The sequence below is a fragment of the Manis javanica genome, chromosome 12 (assembly GCF_040802235.1).
Source record: "Manis javanica isolate MJ-LG chromosome 12, MJ_LKY, whole genome shotgun sequence".
Lineage (NCBI taxonomy): Eukaryota > Metazoa > Chordata > Mammalia > Pholidota > Manidae > Manis > Manis javanica.
This window is the reverse complement of record NC_133167.1, coordinates 83,335,739-83,354,558: the sequence shown is the minus strand read 5'-3', so window position 1 is coordinate 83,354,558 and position 18,820 is coordinate 83,335,739. Positions and strand designations below refer to the sequence as shown.

The following is an 18,820-nucleotide window of genomic DNA, read 5'->3' as shown; positions in this document are numbered from 1 at the left end:
CCGACCACCTTTCCCGAAGCGGCCTGGCCCAGTCACCATGTCACCACCCTGTTTTGTTTCTGTCATTGCACTTCTCATGGGGAAATATCTTATATATTTATTTGCTTACATGTTCACTGTCCATCTCTCCTGCCAGAATGCCAAGTCCATGAGGTAGGGATCTCTTCTGTCCTGTTCACTACTAGGCATGTTCTATCTTAAGGACTCAACAAGGATTTGTTAAATTAATAAATGAGTCTCTTTGAAATGCTAAGGTAAGGATCCTCTGAAGGGCTGTATTTCACAGTGTGTACACACGTGTGTGCGTGCATGCACACATGTGTGTAGGAGGTGATAGAACAATGCAGGTAGTGTTAATAAACACAATTTTTAAATATTTCAAAGCTTCAGCTTTAACCATCAGTTTCAGTCTCATGATGGTCCAACATTTTTATTAATTGATTTGGAGGAGTTCCTTTGATCTTCACAGTCCATGGCATAGGGAACTTCTCTCTGCCTTTGCACATCCTGGTTCCTCTGCCTGGAATGTTCTTCACCTTCCCGGAACAAACATCGTGACCTATATAAAAACCTGGTTGACCTCTCCACACAGTCAGGGCCTCTTCCTTGATGCTGCCATCATCCTATCACAGTACCTGTCCTGCTTCCAGCACCTGTTTACACGACCACCTCCCTCTGTAGGCTGAGTTTCTCTCGGGGTTGGTCACGTCTGCATCTCCGGTCCTGGCAAGAGCGAGTACTAGACACATACTTGCTGAACGCTGCCAGAGATGTTGTGTCCCTCCACAATTCATACGTCAGACCCAACATCCAATGTGATGAGCTCAAGAGGTGGGGCCTTTGGCAGGTGATTAGGTCATGAGGGTGGAGCCCCCATGAATGGGATTAGTGTCCTTTTAAGAGACCCCCCAGGAGCTCTTCACGCCTTCTGCCAGCTGAGGACACAGCCAAGAGTGGGCTGTCTATGAACCGGGCAGCATGCACTCAACAGATACCTGGTGCCTTGACCTTGGGCTTCTCAGCTTCTAGATCTATGAGAAATAAATGTCTCTGGATGTTAAGCCACCCAGTCTATAGCAGCCCAAACAGGCTTAGACAAATGTTGAATGAATGGGTAATAGTGAGTATAATAATGGTAGTATTATGCTTGAAAGAGAAGAAGTATATCCTCCAAATACCCCTGGATAATGATGTCATAAATTACATGGATTGTTGACTGGTGGCTCGACACTGTTTTCCCCTCTATGCTCCCCCTGCATCTCAGGAGGTGGAAGTCTAGGAACTATGTTCCTATAATTCCTATTGGCAGAGATTTATTCTGTAGGACATATTCTGCAAATGAGAAGCACTTGTTCATATTTTTGAAATGATGTAGTCACCATTGTTTCTATATAGTAGATTCATAATAACTCATGAGGTCTACTGGTAGCTTCTGTGTGTCCTATGATTTACCCATTTTTGAGCTATAAGGAGCTGAGGCCATCAGTACTGGTTTCCTGTGAATCTAGCATTTCTGATTTTCTTAACTCCACTTCTCTCCCTTGGCCCCCCCGAACAGTACTGCAAGCTTGAAAAATGTAAATTAGGTTTTCTTGACCAAGTGCTGATAAATAACAAAGTTACTATGTGGGAGGAAAAAAATGAAAGAATTGTTTCCAGAATTCTCAGCAGATCCTTCCTCTATTGATATGACCAAGTTGGCAATGGTCTCAAAACGGGAAGATCAATACCTGTATTATCACAAATGATGGTGCACATTTGGGTATGAGTTCCACGGGCTTCCTCAAGTGTAAAATTAAAAAAAAAAAGTTTCAATATGGAAGGAACAAATTGAACCACAGAAGGCTGAGGGGCATGGGGGGAACATTGGCCCAAGGCTTAGGAAGAATTTTACTTATTGCAGAGTACAAAACATGGAGGGTCTTTTAGGTAAATACTTCTCCTTGCACATGTCTTACAAACATCAAATCCCCCAACAGACAAAATCCCAGACCTGTAGATAGCGGTTTTTGTGTTGCGTCGCTGCTACCATTTCCAGGGCTGGATGCCTGCAGCGTATGATTTTTACAGTCCTTGGAAAATATAAGTTTACTGTCTGGCCGTCTTTGTCCTGAGGGGGAAAAAAAGGAACATTTGTTTACCAATTAGAAATTACTTAATTCCTGCTCTAGTTTGCGCGTTCTTAAAGACTACAGCTACTAGGACAGAAACCTTTCCAAAGAGTGCCCGGGGTGCCCAGGCTCACCCAGATCTGGGAGCTCTGTGTGGGCTCGGGGGTGGAACAAAAACACTATAGGGTTTTTGTTCTGGTTATTAACTGTGCTAACACAGGGCATGTCTGCAAGGTTTCAGACTTCATAGCCTAACTAACAAAATGGAAAATGTATATTCACCACAATTCCGCAAGGGGCTGGAGGAAGCATCTGGGTCTGGCAGAGCTCCACCCCTATGGAGCAGGAGAATGGGCCGTGTAAGGGGGCCCCCCGTGGTGAGGACTGCAGGTTTTCCGGATGGTCATGAAGCTCATGCAGAACAGCAGGAGGATGGTGGAAGACTGCTGGGCGCTGTGGATGTGCAACACTCTAGATTCCTCACTCAAGCTACCAAGGGCATGGGCTGCTGGGCTGGAGGGACTTCTGAGAGGAGGTGTGCAGACAGAACTGGGACAGCCGTGCTCTCTCCTGCATGGCCTGGGGATGCGGGGCAAAGGCTGGCACTCGCTAGAGAGTATGAGGAAGGTGCTCAGGAATGAGGCACGTTGGCCGAGCCATCTGATGAAAATCTGCCATAGTTCCATAGACCCAAGATCCTAGAAGACCACAGAGGCTACTTGGGAAGGGTCCCAGGAGGGTCACTGGTGCCTCGCTGATGAACACTGAGAGCCCACGAAGGGCAGTATGCAGAGTATTGAAAGAAACCACATGTTTGGGCTCCAGAACAAATTTCTAAGAGCCTCAGGTTTCCTCATTTGTGGAACGGGATTAAAAACTACCACCCACAACACCGTGTTATTGTAAATACCAAAGAGGCTAATGACCACCAACGTGCTTCACGCATGACGACTATTCCAGGCCCCTACGCTGTTCCTTCCCATCCATTCACATCTCTGGGCTCCTTGAACCACCAGGAAGAAAAGTGACAGAGAAAGCTCTTTTCCATCATCCCTGTGGGTCAGCAGTGGGTTCAATAATCTCATACCAGTTTTGCCAATGGCTCATTTAATTCACTTATGAAACACTTATTTAACACACCTGTGCCAGGTGCTTAAGATACAAAGGGGAATAATAAAAGATCTTTAAGGTCCATCTGGCGACTTCTGTGATTAACTCTCAACTGGTTCCAAGCTCTGGTGGGGAAGGGAAGTATTATTTATGGAGTCCTAAAAGCCAGAGAACTTAAAGTCCATTTTGGTGACAAGAGTTCAGTGAGCCCCAGAGAGCCGGGCAGACAGTGGGAGCCGGCCTGTCACCCGAACCAGAGACACATGGAGATGACCTTCTCCAAATTAGAATACTGAGGCATCTTAAGACTCAATTGATGAATATTTATTGAGCACCTACTGTGTGCTTCATATTATGTCTACAGGTTTGAAAAAGACACATCAGACATGGTTTCTACCAGTAAGGGGCCCACAGTTCAGCTGTGGGATATGAATAAAAAAAAAAAGAATTAGAGAGCAAAGTGTGTCCGGACTTATCCAGGTACCGAGCAGTGGGGAAAGAAAAAGGGGAGGCCAGAGAGAACCAGAGAAGGATCCACACAGGAGTCCAGGTGGCCGGAGGGGATGGGAGGCACTGGCACACGCACACGTGTTGAATCATAAGGGCATGAAACCACACTGACTGAACAGAACTCAGAGCCTGCTTATTGACGGCGGTCAGGTCAGGAGTTAAGCCCATGCAGAGGCAGAAAATGAAGGTCTTGATTCCAGACAGAAAAGTGTATATACCCCAGGGCAGGTTCTTAGGTGGTAAGGATGTCATGACCTTCTGAGAGAAGAACTGGTAAGACTGAGTGTTAGACTGAGAGCTTGTTTGAAAGTGGGCATAGCAGCAATAGTTAGAACCATTTAATGTTCCTCTTGTTTACTCCCTGACTCTAGAATCAACAAACTGGATCCCCCCTCCTGCACAGGATGGGGGCACTTGAAGAACAAGACTGATGCTCACCCAGAAAGCGGAGCATTGACGCAGCCACTGCCTTTCTCAGAGCATTGCTGGCTCTGCAGACGTAGGTTCCTTCACTTCTGAGGGAAACGTTCTGCAACAGGGATCCATTGAAAAGCAAGGAAACATTGTCACCCAGAGATCCTCCTCTCTTCCACCAAGTTACATTTGGCTGAGGGACACCTTTGGAATAAAAACAAACACAACAAAGGCAAATTCCTTTAAGAACAGGGCCACAGAACTACATGACAAAGACCACTTAGCGTTTTGACCACAAGTCAGTAAATAGCTTTAGGCACGTGTGACAGGCTGTTTCTATCTCCACACCTCCTCCAGGGCAGGTGCAGGATCAGGTTAAAGCAGAAGGCTTTGGCCTCATGCACACCTAATTGGAGCCAAAGGGCGTGGCGTTGCTTTGTGTTGGGAAGGGAAAGAAATCTGAAGATGGGTGAGGGTCGTGTGGGAGTGGCTGGAAAGAGGTGCTGGTGCAGCTGGGTGATTGTGGAGAAGACAGAGAAAGACATTCCCAGCATTGCATTGTCACAAAGAAGTCTTTAGAAAACAAAAATATCTAAGATAGATAATGAAGTTGCTCACTGTGCCTATGCAAAGAAATGTTCTTGCTTTAGGAGGAATATAACATCTTCAGGGAAATAGATTTTGTTCATTAATGCTTTTGCAAAAGAGGATTATTTCAGGCAACAAACAGAAGTGTTAAGTTTCAAGTATGGGTCAACATAGTGAGGTGCAGAGTTGTAAGTGACATCTCTAGACACAGAGGGGAACCTGAGGAATTGAAAGAATTTCTTCCCCCAAATCCTAAGAAGTCAGCATTTGGCTGGGCTGCGGAATGTGAAACTCAGAGGAACCTCATTTGATTCTTAAGAGCTGGCGCAGCCTCCGGTGACGTCCGAGATAAAGCCAGGTACCTGGTTTTGAGGATGCGCTTTCCTCCTACAGTGCTCTGGCTGAGAGAATGTGGCAGACATGGAAAGATTTGTTAACAAAAAGATGTCACCACTATAACGACTCTTGCTATGCACTTTCCAGTTGGCAGAACGCGTGCTCTGTGAACATGTGACATTTTCTCGGTTATTCCCACACTCTGAGGAGCAGGTGTTGTCAGCTCCATCTTAGAATTTAGGAAGCTGGCCCCCTCAAAATTAGGCTGCAACTTAAATACCCAGAGAAGGGCTAATAACATGTGTTATACTTTTTCAGTAGTTTCCTCTACAAATATAGACACACAGAGAGGTTAAACTTCCCTAAGGTCACCAGCTAGTAAACATTGGAACTGAGATTCACACTCATGCAGTTTACTCCAGAACTGATCTCTTAGCCACAATGGAGGCAGGCCTTGTATATCTCTTGATAAATTTATTCAAAGGCATCTTCTAGCTTTTATTGCCATATATGTAAGTAGGCTCTTTAAAAATATTTTTTATGGTTGCTTATTGTGGAAAATTAGGAAAGCTATGAACAGTTACATATTTATCTTGTAAATGGCTATCTTACTGAACTTTAGTATTTTGAATAGTTTTAGAGGAATAAAAAAGAACACTGTGGCTGCAGAGATGTGAGCAGCGAGGGTGTGGCTGAAGGTCAGAGAGCTGGCAGCTGCGGGGGCTCAGATCCTGGGGAGTCTTACAGGTCCCTGGGAGGCTTGGCTTTCACTGCAGAGCTTTAGGGAGTGACATGATCTGACTCATGCTTTTAAAGGGCTGCTGTGCTGAGAACAGGTCACGGGGGGCAAGGGCAGAGGTGGGGAGACCAGTGAGGAGGCTGTCACAACAACCCAGTCCAGAGATCGCGGTGGCTTGGACCAGGATGGTAGCAATGCAAGTGGTGAGAAATGGTCAGATTCTGGATATATGTTGAAAGTGGATAAATTTTGAAGATCTGGGAATGGGCTGTTGCTGGATAGAGGGGTGTGTGAGAGAGAACAGCAGGTCAGAAATGGTACCAAGGGTTTTAGCACAGGCAACTGAAATAATGGCGTCACTAATTCTCTGAGATAAGAAACTAGGGGAGAAGCACATTTGGGAGCCAACCTCAGGAGCTCAGTTTTGATATGTTAGCTTTGAAACACCTGATATTCACTGGGACATGATGAGCAGGTACCCGGATCTGTTCACTGACAGGAAAGTTCTGGGCTGGACAGATACGTTTAGGAGTTGTCAGCATACAGATGGCATCTGGCTCCTTAAGAGTGAGGGAGTGAGCACACTGATGTCTGCGGACTGGCCCTGGGCGCGCCATCCTAGAGATCAGAGGAAGGAGGTGAAACCAGCAGGGGAGGCAGAAAGGCACCATTGACTGGGAGGGAGTAGAGCAGAGAGTGGTTTCCCAGAGGCGAGGAGAACATTTAGGAAAGGGGAGTAAGTGACTGCCAAGTGCAGTCATTGGCAAATGGCCGAGTAAAAGGTCTGGGAACTGGCCACTGGATGTGGGGACACACAGACCTCACGGTGGGCCTGCTGGTGTCCTTGACGACGGCAGTGAAGGTGGACTGATGTGCACAGAGCGTGGCTGGAGCGAGTTCAAGAGAGAACAAGGGGAGATGAGGTTGGAGACAATATGAACCGTGGGGAGGTGCTTAGCTGTGACTGGGAATGAGCAACGAGGTGGTTGCTGGACGGGTGTGGAGGCAAAGGCAGGTGTTGAAGGACGGCTTTGCTCCCCTGGAATGTGCAGTCTTCCTGATTGGTCTCCCTGCTTCCACCCCTGCCTGCCTGACCCTCTTTGACCTGCTGCCACCTGTGTTCAGCACCTGGCTGGAGTGTTTCTGCTCGAATGTAAGTCAGATCACAGCGTGCCTTGCTCAGAATTCCCCCACGACTTCCATCCTACTCAAAATAAAAACCAAAGTGCTCATGGAGGCTTACGTGGCCCTGGGAGATCTGCCCCTGCTCTCCCACAGCCACCTGAAAAATACAGGAAAAAAGGGCTGAGAGCCAGAGAGAGAGAGATTCTCGATGAAATCACTTCTGTTCCTGGACCCAGATGTGTCCAAAGATAGCCGCAGCCTGGACTTTTCAGCTTCATGAGCCAGTAATTTCTCTATTTTTCTTAAGCAAGTTCGAGGTGGTTCTCTGACCCGTGTAACCATGGGAGTCTGGACTAGAAACTTAGGTATGAAAACAACTGAGATGGCCAAGTGGCCACACCAGCATCTTCTTGGAACAAACGGACATAATTGTGCTCCAAAGGGAAATGCCAGAAACAGGAGGTGTGCAGGGAAGCGAGCAGGACCAGATTCCTCCTGCCCAGTCCCCACACTGGCCCTGCGACCGCTTCTCAGGGGGGCAGAGGCAGTCCCCGTGCTGAGCTCCGCCTCACCGACCTGGCCCGGCCCCTCTCCCAGCAGCACCTCCCCCAGGTGCCCCCCGACCCAGGCCGTCCAGAGGCCAGTTCCATCCCTCCTCTCACTGCCCCATGGGCTCCTCCACTCATCACAGTGCCCACTTGCCCAGTCACCCCACCCTGGAGCCTCACAGCCACTCCTGGTTCTCGCCTTTTTGTTCCCCATGTTCAGTTCACCAGAGTTTTTAAAACAATCATTTCTGACTTAGAAGTCTCTTGGACCGGTTGCCTGTACCCTGTCTTCACGGTCACGGTTGCAGCTTAGGGCCACGTTCTTCCCTTCCTTACCAAAACAGCCTCTTAGCTGGTTTCCCTACTTCCAAGCAATCCTCCAGGCAAAGTCAGAGGGACTGAAGTGCCAGTCCCTCCAGGAGCCCGCAGCCCTGGCACTACCACGTCCACACCACGCAGCTCCAGCCGCACCCCTACCTCACCTCCGACCCTCCCGCCACGGGGCTCACGCTGCAGTCAGTTCAGCATTCTCGAGCTTTCTGCTCTGTCTGGAATGTTCCCACTTCCCATCGGGCCATGGCGGCACCTCAGGGGAGGCCCTCACAGACCCCCCCATTCCCATCATGCTTCATTCACACCAACACACCACACTTACGACATCACGCCAGCTCAGTGTTGTATCTCTCTGGGAGGTCCTTGTACCAGTTGGGCAGTGAGGGGTTGTTGGATTGAAAGTGTTCATGGCTCTTGTCATGGACAGAATGTTCATGTCCTCCCCTCCCCCAAGCCAGTTTACATGTTGAAGCCATAGCCCCAGTGTGATGGCATTTGGAGATGGGGCCTTTGTGAGGTGACTGGGGTTAGAAGAGGTCATGGGGGGTGGGGCCTGCAGATGGGGTTAGTGTCCTTGTAAGAAGAGGTGGAGACCAGGGCATGCTCTCTCTCCCTCACAGCCACCGTAAGCCAGGAAGGGGCTCTTACCTGACACCTGGCCTGTGGGCACCTTGACCTTGGGCTTCCCAGCCGCCACAACTACGAGAAGTAAATGCCTGTTGTTTAAGTCTCCCAGTCCCCGTGGTATTGGGGAACAACCCAAGCTTCCTAAGACAGCTGTGGGGAGGGTCTGACTTTGTGGGTCTTGCCTGTCATGGTACCTGTCACCTGTGTCAAGGTCTCAGGACGTGTATTCTGCTGCATTCATGGCCCTGGCTTGCTGAAGTGTGGTGATGCACTGAAGCAAGGCCCTAAGGGGAAGGGTGTCATCTTAGGGCAGTGAGTGGGCTGGTCTCAACTCCTGCATTGCTCTCCCAGAATGGCCTGGCTCTGCCAGCTGCCCCGTGCCCATGCCAGTTCTCCAAAGTCCCTCTGCAGCCCAGCCAACCAGAAGTCTAAGCCGCAGGCAATTCCACAAGCAGAGTTGTATCAGGAGCTCCCTGAAGGCACTCCCCATCTCGGTAAGCGCTGAAAGGCAGAGCTGGGCTGGTGGAGATGGTGGTGATCACCACTCAGGAATCTAGAACTCACTGCTCGGTAGAAAGTTGTGCAGAAGGGAAACTCCCCAATGTGATTCATTGTTGAGCCCACCTGGTCACCAGTTACCTTGTTACTTCCTGGTAACCTTGGGTCCCTCATGCCTTTGCTCAGACCACTTAGCGCAGGGATAATGCAGACACTGCTCAGATCACCCTCCACCAGCCACCTCCACCTGGAGGTCTTCAGGAGTCAGGCACTCAGTGGCTGGGCCAGCTCTCTCCAGGCGCCGGGACCACAGCCCCCTGGGAATGCAGCTGATCAGCCCCTCCCACCTGCAGCTCTCAGAAGAGTGAGGGAGGATAAAGCACCTGTCAGGAGCTGGGTTCTTTTTCCAGCCATTGAGTAAGACTCACTCTGAGGGCCTCTGACCATGCACGAGGCCTCAGGGGCAAATCAGCCGGCGAGCTTCCTCAGGGCTGAGACACGCAGATCTGTCTCAGGAGGCCCAGGGTAATGCCTACACACAGTGGGGCTTGTGGAAGGAAACTGAACAGAACAAAAAGAGGTCGGAGAAATCACTTTGCTCTGTGTAACTCCAGCTGCCTCTGAAGATGGTGGGTGCTTTCCCATCAGAGCATCTAGAAGTTTGCCTGCATGCATTGCTTGGCAAGAGCTGCTGACAGGGAGAGAAGAAACTGAAGATCCTACTGCAATGCATGGAGGCTGGGAGGAGGGAGAGGGAGAGGAGGCAGAAGAGCGGGGTGATGGGATGCCCCAGCCACGATCCCCAAATCTCTGGCCTTCCTTAAATATTTGCCAGATGCTTGGTACTAATGAATGTCTAGCTATGGCTAGGAACCAGTCAAGAAACAGGTTTGCGTCCTGATTGACAGAGGGCAGAAGAGAGACGGTGGCAGGTCAGTACAAGAGGAAGCCCAGGGCAGAGGCGCCCAGGCCAGTGTCAATCCCCGGAACTGTCAGAAGTCAGTTCAGAAGGCTCTTGAATTTCTAAACTCTACAACTGACAGGGGTCAGAGATTATTACACTTACACCTCAACCCAGAACAGCAAAAGGGTGGGACACTGAGTTCACACCGATAGTGAGTGTTTACGTACAGAAGAGTGGTCAGAAAATGAAACAGAACTGCTTAAGTTTTTCAATATAAAAGGAGAGGCAGGGGTCTTCAGTGCTGAGGACAGGTGCAGCTCAGTACCCAGCACATGACACGTGTGAGTATTTCCCAAGTGCTGAAGGGGCCAGAGGAATTCCCTGGGGATCTTCACAACATGGCTCCCCACGGTCTCTCAAAACCACACATTTGCTCTGTTGAGACAGCTATAAAATGTCAGAACTAGTTTAAACTTAATATCTAACCTCAAAGACAAGCTATTTCCTCCCAGTCTTACAGTTCTGAAATATTCAACATTCTGTTTCCACAATGCTGAAATTGTTTTTGGAAAGCAAATGTTGTGGAAAATAGTTGAGATCTGGAGGGGCCAGGAAACATGTGTTGCAGAAAGTCTGCCCCTCCAGGGTGTCTTTAAAATAGTCATTGTTTAAAAAATAAATTTTCCTCATCTTTGAAAGGCCTATGGAATATTCCACACTATAAAATCCTTGGCCTATTCAGATGGCTTGAAGCTGCTAGATTTTTATATCAATGTATCTCCTACATTATACCTGTAAGTTTTGTTTTTATTTCCTGCAGCTACTCAACACTCATAGGATACTCAGTATTTTTTCACATGCAACAACTGAAAGTTTATGCTGCCCTTAGTTACCTCCTGTGAATGTGAAGAAATGATGTTGTCAGTTTATAAGAGGCAAACTGAGTGCAGTGTAGGTGAGAACAAAGGCAGTCACTAATGAATGAAGCGGCCACGGGTTCACAGCCCGTGTCAGGGAGAATTCCCATGCTCCCCGGCTGCGGTCAGTCCACAATACGGCCAGTTGGTAAGGAATGCTTCTCTTTCGTGATCTGGGCAAATCCATGATCTATGGATAAAGGACTTCGAGTAAAGGACTGCCCGCCACTGAGGCCACACCCAGACTTCCCCCACCGTAAAGCTGTGGTTCTCACCACTCATACCTGCTGCTGTTCTTTCTCTTCTCTAGTAAAATGACGTGAAGTGATCGGCGTCATCAGTCCCCAGGCAATTTGATCGGATGATGTAGAAACAGTGTGGGCCACAGAATCTATGGCCATTTCGTGACCAAGGGTCCTTCCCTGGAGGCTTTTAAAATATGCTTCTTCAGACATGGAGGAAAGGGGTCAGCAAGCTGCCTTCCCGGGGCGGTGACCCCAGCCTCTCAGGCACCCTGGGCTCCTGCTCTGCTTGGGACTGGGCAGTTCCCTTGAACTCCACCAGTCTTATCTCATGAATACTATAGTTCATGGCTGAATATTGCCCCCCAGGGTCTCATTTTTAAGTTGAAAAGGGCCCCAGAGAGTCATTCTGCATATTGACTGCAAACCAAAACGCTCCAGTGCTTCCTTGAAGAAGACAACTCAGAGGCAAAGTCAGTGCCAGCCGAGGACAGGGACACGTGTTGGGGCATCACACGCATGTGAGCCGCAGCCTCTGGCTCAGAGAATCCCTGAGCAACAGCACACACAGGGGCAGCCCAGCCATCCGGGACTCCTCCTAATCAACGGCAACTTAGGCGAGCAATCTACCGATGTGCCGTCCGGTGTGGGTGAATGAACAGCTGTGACACGTCCCTAAAGGCTGCATTGAAAGTATCGCTTATTTAGAAGTCTACCCGTCGCCATCACCACCGGCCCCTGGAGAACCACAGGTGGGCTGTCAGGGGGGCTCCTTGGGCAGCATCTCAGGCTGGCCGACTCCCCGAGACTCCCTTCCTCCTCCCTCAAGGTACTGACTCTTGTTTTTCTGAGCTGTGCTTGATTCCTCTATTAAGGGGTTCCTTTCTCCTTGGGATGGTGGCGAGCAAGGTTCAATTTTCCTAACTCCATAGCTTTTACTCTTCCTGGAAGAGAAAAACACAAAAGCCCTTGCAATGTATGGGGACCACTGCTAACAACCCTCTTCCTCCAGCCCCGGGAACCCCCATGCTCCAAACACACCTTGCTGTGTGCAACACTAAGATTTTTTGTGCGCTGTTCTCTCCATGGGGACTGTTTAACTCTTCTCCTTGACCACTGGGAAGATTTCTACTTATTCAAGATACAGCTTCAGCGTTGCCTTCCCTGACCCTGTCTGACTCTGGAGCTGATTCCCTTCTGTGGCCCTAGGAACACTGGGTATTGACTCTTGACATGCCTGCTTCCCCCTTCAGGTTGAGCCCAGAGCAGGGCCAGGTCCCCCACCCCGTTTGGCTCCAGTTCCCACCTGGGTATCCACTGTTTCCCAAGGAAGCCTCTGCTTCTGCGGTAACACTGGAGATTAGCCCTAGGAGACTCTCCGGCCCCATCTGCTGGCTGAGCCACAGTTCTTAACCTCAGCTGCACCTGAGAATCATCTTAGGAGCCTTAAAAAACCCTGATTCTCAGGCCATACTGCAGACAGATGAAGCCAGACGCTGCTGGGGCAGGCCGGGATCGGGCGGGCTGCTGCCCAAGCCTGAACCAGCGCTATCCATGGCAGTAAAATGACTTTGTATACTATGTGTGGGTCATAGAGATGAACACATGGGTTTTGGGTCATCAGATATGTAAAGAGGGGGAATAAAGGAATGAAAAGACAAAGAGACACAGAGATGCTTCAATTCTCCTCAGGTCCCGTGTGCTGTCCCCACGTGCACTGCTGTTTGAGGATTGCTCTGTGGTGGAGGCGGCAGTTTACATGTATGTGGAGACTCACACTTTCTCCAAATGGGAACTGGAAATGGAGAAAAGGTGAGAAGAAAATCATCTCTCAAGAAGCATTCAGAATAGTGCTTCCCGATCTTCAAGGAACAGACCATTTTTTATAAAGGAGCCTTTTTGATCCTCAAGTCAATAGTGCAGCTATGAGTACAAAGAGGTGAGGGGGTGGGCAGCCACTAACAGATGGTGCACGAGGGACCAGTTCCTTTCTGACTGCTGCAAGTCTCACATGGGGGCTGGGGGCTGAAAGGGCACACGCAGGTGCACCTTTGGCCCAGCATTGGCTGGCATCCTGTAGGCTGGTGAGAGGCCAGCCTCCCCGGGGCCTCCACCTAGGTCCTGGATCTCTCAGCATGGGTGGTTTTGTTATCTGTACCTGAGCCTCTGTCACCTTGTCCCCAGGCCACAGCAGCTCCTCAGTCCTCCCTCCCATCTCTGCTTTGACACTGTCCTCTCTGGCTAGAACTTGTGGGTTCCAGGATTCTCCTTCTCCAACCACGTGCCTTGGAGTCACACAGATCTGGGACTAAATCTTAACTCACATACTCATAAGACACACAGGCCCAGACAAGTAACTGCACATATCTGAGCCCACTTGCTCATTACTGAAACAAATATAAATAACATCTGTGTCACAGGCTGTTCAAACTGACACCGATTAGGTACTCAGGCTATTGTTATTTTTGATGAGGAGTCTGGCTGGCCTTCCAGGACGTTCCTGACCGAGATGCTGCCTGTCAGCATACGCTCCTTAGCTCTTTGCAAGGCGGTGGCTTTCCATGTTTGATTCAGTCTCTATGCGCAAGCACCCAGCCCTAGCCTGGGGACAACTATGTTCCAGATCCTCAGTTAATGACACATCCATCCCTTGCTCAATGCCAATCAAGCCTCCTCTCCCTTGGAGGGATCGGAGGCATGGAATCTTAATCAGTATCTTGAGTGTCTGGTGCAAAAAGCTGATCAATGACCATGGACACAATTTCACCAAGTTCAATTCATGGCTGTCTGCGGCTTCTTTGCCCTCTAGCTTTCCATCCAAACTGTAGGCAGAATGCTCTTTCTAGAACACTAATTGGCTCACAGCATCACTCTACTTAAAACTTTTCTTGTCTCCCCACTGCCAATAAAGTGAAGTCCTAGGGTGTGAGGATGACATTAAATCTGGTCTCGACTTAGACTTCCAGACCCACCTCTTCCCACTCTCTCTCCACCCTACTTTAGGTCACATAGATCTACCCGTGGTTCTGCAAAGAGGCCAGGAGCTCTCAGGCCTCTCTGCTTTTGCATATATGCAGTTTCTTTCACTGCAGACAGCCTTCCTTCCAATTCCAAGTGGACTGGCTCTAATGTCATTTCTTCTGTAAACCTCTCTAATCCTTTAAAAGTGTTAACTGCTCCGTCTGTATCTGATGTATGTCATAAACACTTACATATTTGTATTAGTATATCAGAGTTTCCTTGTCTGTATAGCTGCAGAAACCAGATCTTATTCATCTCTGTACACTAAGGACCAAGATCGGGTTTAGTAGATGCTTAGTGTCTGCTTGCTGAATGGATGGGAAGATGGATGGAATTTCCAACCATTCATGATTGATTGATTGATTGGCTGAACACAGGGTTAAGAGAGGAGGATGGTGGGAAGATTGCTGTATCATAGGCAGAAGTGGTAAAAACGATGGGGGGGAGTAGCCTTTGTTGAGTAGAAGAAGTTTTAAATATACTTTAAACATCATTTGAGATATTTCAAGGATTATATATGGTTTAAAGGGATAAACATAGTACAGAAGAGGGGATACATTTCAACCACCACAGATTGAGGAAAATAAGCTAGCTTTAAGTTAGAATATGGTTGAAGGCACCAAAATGTTCAGTTCATAAAACAGTAGTAAGCCAATTATCCTCTGGTTTTCTTTTTAAGTATTTTGAAAATTATATGCAACATCTTGTGGGAAAATGCATTTTTCTATAAAGCTGGTTCTTTTGGGGGAAAGGACTTTCTCTTAATTATACAATGAGTTTGTTAAATTCTAGCAATCCTGTAGGGCTTTTTTTAAAATTGGAATTACACTGAATTTACAGGCCTGAAAAAAACATCTATATATTGGATTTTGAATACAGATAATTAAATTATATTGTCTGTAAATAAGAACTTACTATACTTCATTTTCCTTTAAAAATAATTGTATCATATTGTATTGGCTGGTGCCTTTAAAACAATGTTGAACAGATGCAGTGATAAAGGGTACCTTATCTTTTTTTGGAATTTAATGGGAAGGCTTCAAAGTCTCACCATTAAAGTAGGTGACTGACGGAGGCAGGAGTATGAAGGCCTGGACGCTGTGGGTCACAGCTGGGCAGCCCTGAGGAGCCACATAGGCTTCAAAGCTCCCCTGGGCCAGGCAAGGCTCCATGCGCCTAATCACCACTCTCCCGGGCCCTCTGCCTAATCCTGCTTTGCCTTCTCCCTTCCGTAGGATTAACAACTAATACATACCCTGCATGCCCGGCTCACCTCAGCATCGGCTTTCAGGGGACCCAACCTGCGACAATGTATTTAAAGCAGATGTTTTTAAATGTTAAAAAAGATCTTTCTATTCTTGGGAAAACCCCTCCTTAGTCTTATACATTCGGGATTCAAGTGTGCTAGCATCTTAACATTTTATGTGTTTATTTGCCTCTCTGCTCACCGCTTGTCTGTATATCCCTGTGCGCCAGCTGCCCAATGGGAAGTCAGGTGCAGTCGGCACCGCAGAGCTTCTCCTCTCAGGCAGGCACACACCTGTGTCCTATAACTAGCACTGCAAGGTTTGCTCCGAGCTTAGTTTAAATTTTCCAGCAGCCCAGCTCCTCCAGGCAGTTTCACTGCTCTCAGGAGCAGCTGCCCAGCTCATTTTGTGCTTAAGAGACTTTCCACTCCTGGGACTGGGGCACTGGGGGTGTTGCCAGAACCATCCATTTGGGAATCACCATCTTCCTGGCTCAACCCCATCCCCGTCTGTGGGCCGAGAGAGCTTCTCAGAGACCAAGAGGAGCTCGGCGCCCACCCAGAACACTTCAGAGAAGAGACTCAGATCGGCTGCCCTCCTTATGAGCTTAAGGAATAAGAAAACAAGGAACACAGAATACACACATAACAGAAAATCATAGATAAATGATTTTATCTAACTAAGCATTAACAGGAGGAAAAAAACCAGTTATTGGTATTTATGGGTCATTTTCCTCTGGTGAGCTTTCCTTTCCTACCAGAAGGTGGCAGAGAGGTGCAGTTTAAATTTCTTCCCATTTTTAGAAGAAACTTTCTTTTTAAAAAGAGCAAGACAAATAACTCTTGCAACTTAGAACTTTTAACCTTTAGAAATACAGATCTGATACAGTTATTAGAAATATTATTAAACAGTGACTAGAATCAATCATTATCAATAATTGAATTAAAGAACACATATTTGGCTATGACAAAAACTGAATCGGTTTAAAAGGTATGACTAGATGAGCTCATGATAATTAGTGGAAGGCATTTTTACGGGCAACTGAAAAATAAAAGAAAAATGTATACATGCCACCCATTTACAGAAATAATAGCGATTTGCAATATGCAAATGTGATTTTGTACAGCAGCATTCAAGTAAATATTATAATGCCCTCATCTGTAACATAAGAGGTTGGATTCAATAGTAACCAAAGTCCCTTCTTCCATTAATAGGGTATATTTCCTCTTTCAGAGAAGAGGGTCAGAAGACGCATGTCTCACCTGTGGACATATACGAGCTAGTGACCGAACTGTCTGTAAAACCCTCTATCTTCTTCCCCAGCTGTCTTTAAAAAGTCGGCTCTCCATAATAGGCTAAGTTAGCTATGGCTTTTGCCCATAAGAAAACAGTAAGTTCACTACAGGTTTATTTAAAATGGCACAGGGCTCAAAATGAGACAGGTTTATTTTGAAGAGAAAAGGACTCCTGATTAGTTCCTGGGGTCTAGTCCCCCGGGCATGACTGCCAGGTAAGGAAAGACCAAGGGGACAATTCCAATAAGAGCTGGAAGCAGAGGAAGGAGGGAGAGGAGCTTCGCCCAGGCCCCAAGGCTGCAATGGCAAGGCCAGCAGGGACTGCTGGAACCCGGGGTGGTCAGAGAAGGGCCCCCCGCAGGAATAAAACTGAGATGAGCTTAATGGTCTTTGCCAGATGCTTCACTCGAGAAGAGTTTCCAGTGAATCCAGCCCCTGCCTTAGGACAGCGAATTACACACTGCAATCCTCTCAAGAGTTCATCTCCCTGAAAGCTTGATATTAAACAAGTGTGGAAGAAATTTAGAAATAATGTTAAAAGTTGAGGTTTCTCTTAATAGAAGTCAGATCTATTTTGCAGAATCTTCTGCAGGTGTGAGGCTGTAGAAACTCTAGACATTTGTGGCTTGGCAACTGCCAAGTTCTGCTCTGCTCTCCTCCTTGCCGTGGCCAGACAATTCTGGCCCGATCCGTAACGGTCTACGCATTTGCCAGAAAACATACAGGTTCCGACCAACCGCGTTTGCTCCTGGCTGCTTTCACTTAGCATGCATCTGAGGTTCGTCCACATTGTGGTGCAGAACAGAATGCTGCCCCTTTTTGTTGCTGAATAGTGTTCCCTTGTTGTGTATAAGTAGCATGGATTGTTTATTTATCCCCCAGTTGACCATCGTGAATAATGCTGCTATGGACATTCACATCCAAGTCTTTGCACGGACATATGTTTTTGTTTCTCTTGGGTGAGTCCTAGGAATGGAAAAGCTGGGTCATATAGTAAATGAATGCTTAACTTCTTTTTTCACTCTATTTGTTTTGCTTTCCTTTTGTGTTTCCCTTTTTAAGCAACGGCTGTTTCTAAAGAAACTGGTTCCAAAGTGGCTTCACCATTTTACATTCTCATGCTGGTCATTTTTCATAAGATGCATTAACAGGAACATGAGTTTTCTGAGTTGTGACATTAACTCCACAATGTTGGGAATTTCAACTCTCTTTAATCCATTGGAGACTTTCTGGTTTTAAGCTGCTTTGGACTTTGTTATGACTCCATAGGTGGGAAGAAGCTGAAAAGGGGATATTAGGCCTCTTAGTAAAGAATCCTGTAATTATAAATTGAAGTTGTCACTCCTACCCATGCATATTTCCTTGCTTACAGCAGCTTCCTGGCTTCTCCTCGTGGCTCCACACTGCTATTGTGAACTCCACTTCCACCCCCAAACCTGAGGGAAGCACCCTTTTCCATGGTTTCCATCATACCCACCATGCGTGCCTTCTGTTGCTGTATAACTTTCCAGCCTCTCACAAGGAACTGCATTTTGCTCACCTCTCTGCTCAGTACTCAGCACAGACTTTCCCTCATTGTATGTACCCAACATTCTACAGATCAATGAATGAATCAACCAACACAGAACAAGTACCCAACAACATTCTACAGATCAATGAATGAACCAACCAACACAGAACAAGTACCCAACAACATTCTACAGATCAATGAATGAATCAACCAACAGAGAACAAGCTATGTTAAGCACATCATTGTGGTTTTAGTCTTGTAAAACTAAAATATGCTACAAATGCAGATAACGAAATGTTTGAATCTATGTCTAGTAATTTCTGATTTTCTCCAAACATAACTAGGAACTGCACTGAGCACTGACTTAACCCAAAGGAGTTAACTTAACTTAAAGGTGGATGCAAGTTCTAGAAAAAGGCTGCCTGTCCCATCACTCATCAGCTTTGGGGCCTTGGTCTAGTTACTTAACTTCACCAAGCATCTGTTTCTTTATCTAAAAGCACTGTTGTGAAGATTAAGTGAAATACTCCACATAAATCCCTTAGTTATTACTTTATTATGTCATCATTCTAACATTTATTGTGTTTACTAAAGTGATTATGAATATGATGATGAAGGCTGATGTATGTTGCTTATAAATGCGGCACTCCCTGCCACAGGCTGCCCTAAAATCTGATGGTGCATCTCACATCCCTGCGGGGCTTGGCTTCCAGCTCCATACCAATCAGGTCATCGACCAACCTCC

The 18,820-nt window shown here is 47.3% G+C and overlaps 1 long non-coding RNA gene across 1 annotated transcript; it reads right to left on the bottom strand.

Moving 5' to 3' along the window:
- Positions 1 to 1,434: 1,434 nt before the first annotated feature.
- On the bottom strand, positions 1,435 to 8,290 carry LOC140845169 (uncharacterized). Its single transcript, XR_012123906.1, has 3 exons — positions 8,137 to 8,290; positions 4,170 to 4,349; positions 1,435 to 2,110 (listed from the first exon to the last, which is right to left on the bottom strand). It is a non-coding gene; the product is annotated as an uncharacterized lncRNA (long non-coding RNA).
- Between the last annotated feature and the right edge of the window lie 10,530 nt (positions 8,291 to 18,820).